Here is a 3,689-nt window from a genome sequence, read left to right as displayed (position 1 = left end):
CTATGAGCAAAGTCCTATGTCGGACTTCAGGTGCGTACTTGCCAGTTTTTAAGAGAAGGAAGGAACCAGTATTTCATGAGTGCCTGCTGTGTTTTTCCACGATCCATTCTGTCTGTTTTGATCCCTGCTATATCCCCAGCACTTTGAAAGGTACCTGACACTTTTCTTTCCCATCGTATCTAAGATGACTTCAATTATAAAATGAACCATTATTTTATGTACCACTAGAAAAAAACTCTGAGGATTAAACTCTTGATATCTAACAACAGTAAAATTCATCCCAATTTAAGAGATGCTAAAATGTGAAAAAAAATGGGCATTTTACAATCAATGAAATACAGACTTTCAATAAATAGTTTCTGAGTAAATTCACACTTTCACATAAATTTCACTTTATCTTATGTTCCTGTCTAGCTAAAACTAAGCTACCTAAAGATAGAGCATATGTCCCATGCTTCCTGTATGTCGGAACAAAGCCACATGTAGAAAGCATTCAAAATATTTACCTTTGGTGATGCCAACAGTAGATATTTTGAAAATCTAAATTAAGGAGAAGAAAAAGTTATTCCAGAAAGTGGATAGCCATCTCTGTTACTTGGACAGTTATAAGAAAAAGAGGAATAGGAGGTAAGGAGCTAGTGTTTGGTGGTGGGGACAAAGTTTCCATTTGGGAAGATGAAAAAGTCCCAGAGATGGATGGTGGTGATGGTTGCACAATAATGTGAATGTACTTAATGCCACAAAACTGTACACTTAAAATGGTTAGGAATGGTAAACTTTATGAAATGTGTATTTTTTCATTATTAAAAAAAACTACAAGCAAAGGTATTTGATGGGTAAATAATGTCTTATCAACTTTGTGTCTCTAAAATCAGACATTAAAGAGATTTATAAAAATGTAAAATAATGCCACTCGACTCACTATGTGGTTTTTTTTTGGTTTTGGAAATAGTTATTTTTCATAAAAAAATGCTATTCATGACATAAACAACAAGTTTCTACTGTATAGCACTGGGAACTACATTCAATATCTTGTAGTAACCTATAATGAAAAAGAATATGAAAATGAATATATATGTATGGCTGAAACATTATGCTGTACACCAGAAACGGACACAACATTGGAAACTGACTATACTTCAATTTAAAAAAAGAATGAAAAAATGCTGTTTATGTGAACATTTAATGGTGGGCTTATTACTGTTTTTTTCGAATGCATTAATACCTATTTTTTCAATTTCTCGGCTTTATTATAGACAGATGTAACCCACATAAACCAAAGCTCTTTGGAGTCCTCAATTTTTACGAGTGTGAAGGAGTCCTGAGACCAAAATGCTCGGGAACTGCTGGTTTAGTGGAAGTGACAACAAGCAAAAAGATAAATTAGTAATCAGGAAATGTCTAGTGCCGAGAGCAGATGTTGACGGGAAGGGAAGGCCTCTCCAAGGACAGGAAGCAGCCACCTGCCCAGCACGGAGGCCGGCAGTTCTTTACACGCCTGATTAAAGAAAGCAAAACACCTCAACATGCAGCTCCCGTGAAACTGCATGGCGGTAAGCCTAGAGAGGACCAGCGCAAGAGGAGGGCCAGGATGGGTGGGGGGGTGTGTGCTGGAAGGGGTGGTGATGAACTGGGGGCCGCTGGGACTCTGGTGCAGGAGCTCTGTTACAGACAGCGCCTGGCCTGGGTGGGAGGGGCAGAGACGCGCAGCTGTGGGGGCCCCTCGGATCTTTACTCACCAGGGAGCCAAGTCCTCCAGGGAGGGATGCTGCCCAGGCTCCCGGGCACACCTGCAGGAAGGGAATTACTCTGAATTGTCAGGGTTGGCTGCCCTGCTCCCCCTCTGGATGGTGAGCTCCTCTGTGCTCACCTCTGTTCGTCCACCACCTGGAGCGGTGCCCAGCACAGGGTAGGAACAGCAGTAAGAGCAACGCTAGCAACTTCGTGTGCCCGGCATGGTTCTACATATACGTTAATTTATTTAATCCTCACAACAAATATACGAAGGAAATATGACTAATGTGCCCACTTTACAGACGAGGGACAGCATGGTGAGGGCTGGTCTGAAGGCACGTCACATCCCTGGTAGTAGCAGAGGCAGGATTCAGCCTGGGCTGTCTGGCTTGGGTCTGCTCCCCCAAAAGCAGCAGATCATTAGTAAGTTTTTGTTGTGGGAATGAACGTGTTAATGAACACAACAGAGTATTTTAAAGTCCACAGATTTAGCAAGATGATACAACATCAGCATTCATGATTCTTTAGGGGCAAAGATCTATCTCCGTCTGCTGGGCATCTTCCCCCAGCTCTCAGTCTGAATCAGAGCAACCCAGTCAGTATCAATCCAGGAAATGGATATTTACTGAGCGCCCATCTGTGCCAGGCACAGAGCTGGGCCCTGAGGATGCAGCCGTGAAGGAAGCTTCCATGCCAGCAGGGACACAGACGGTAAACCCAGGAGCAAACAGGAAAGGCCCTTGCCTGCGGTAAGTGGTGGGAGGGGAGACGGATGGGGGAGCTGTTTAGGTGGGATTGTCTGGAGCCCTCAGGGCCCTGGAGGCCTCGGAGAGAATCTGCACTTAATTCTGAGTGGTTGGGACGCTGGTGAAGGATTCTGGAGTGAAGGCATAGCCTGGTCTCACTCATATTTTAAAAGGAGTATCTCATTTGCTCTGGGGACAATCTCCCTAGTGCACGGGCGAGACTGTGGCTTGGATTAGAATGGGCGGCGGTGGGTGGAGGAAGAAATGGACCGGCTCTGGATTTATTCTGAAGATAAAGCCAGTGGGATTTGCTGATGAACTAGAACATCTTTTTTTTTTTTTTAATTCCTGCTAGTATTTTATCTACCGTGCCAGGTCCTGCTGATTCTACTCCATCTGCATCACTCAAGTCAAGCCTTCTTTTTCTGCCAAGATGGAAGTGGCCAGGGCGGCCCCTTGTGGCCTCTCACCCTGGTGGCTGCGCTGGGCTCCTGCCCTAACGAGGCAGCACTAAGCAAACTGCACAAGCCGACTTGAGGCTGCGATTCCACTGCGAGGGTTCCCACGCCTTCACTGTGTGGGCTGCAGCCTCACCTGGGAGACTAGATTGATGGCAACAATGTGAATGCTCAACCACAGGTAAATCGTGGGACACCTGGACTCTGAAAAATGACAAACCTGTTTAAAAAGAACGAGGTAGATCTCTATGTGCTGACAGGAAAGATGTCTGCAAGACAGATATTTTCAGTAAAAGAGTAAATTGCATAAAAATACATATGCTTTCCATTTTTATTTTAAAAAATGTGAGCGTAGAACAGAGAGCTGGGGAGGACAAACCCCAAATTGTGAGCAGTAACTCCCTCTAGGTGTTGAGGGGGCAAAGGGCGAGAGGGAGGACCACATATATCTCTGTCCTGTTTTACTTTTTTACAATTATGAAGTGTTGTTTTTATAATAAAAAATGACATCTTTTCCCCAAAGGCCCTGTCCGGTTCTTGCAGGCACTGGGTGGCCATCTCTGCCCCTTCACACACCCTCCATCTCTATGCCTTGCTCCCCTCATCCTGCCAGGCTGTTTCTGGCTCTCAGTTTTTGGCTTCCCTCCCTGGACTCCATTAAAGCCTCTTTCCTGTCTGCCAAAGCCCACAACCCACCACCTGAGGACGGCCCTCCCGCCTGGTTCCTCCCCCGCCAGCCCATCCTGGCCCC

At 45.2% G+C, this 3,689-nt stretch overlaps 1 long non-coding RNA gene across 1 annotated transcript; it reads left to right on the top strand.

Moving 5' to 3' along the window:
- Positions 1 to 1,488: 1,488 nt before the first annotated feature.
- Positions 1,489 to 3,370, top strand: LOC116156525 (uncharacterized). The gene is made up of 3 exons (XR_010383031.1): positions 1,489 to 1,553; positions 2,263 to 2,483; positions 2,836 to 3,370. It is a non-coding gene; the product is annotated as an uncharacterized LOC116156525 (long non-coding RNA).
- Positions 3,371 to 3,689: the final 319 nt, after the last annotated feature.

Source organism: Camelus dromedarius, chromosome 11 (genome assembly GCF_036321535.1).
Source record: "Camelus dromedarius isolate mCamDro1 chromosome 11, mCamDro1.pat, whole genome shotgun sequence".
NCBI classification, from domain to species: domain Eukaryota; kingdom Metazoa; phylum Chordata; class Mammalia; order Artiodactyla; family Camelidae; genus Camelus; species Camelus dromedarius.
The sequence above is the reverse complement of the archived record's forward strand: the minus strand, read 5'-3'. Positions and strand labels throughout refer to the sequence as shown.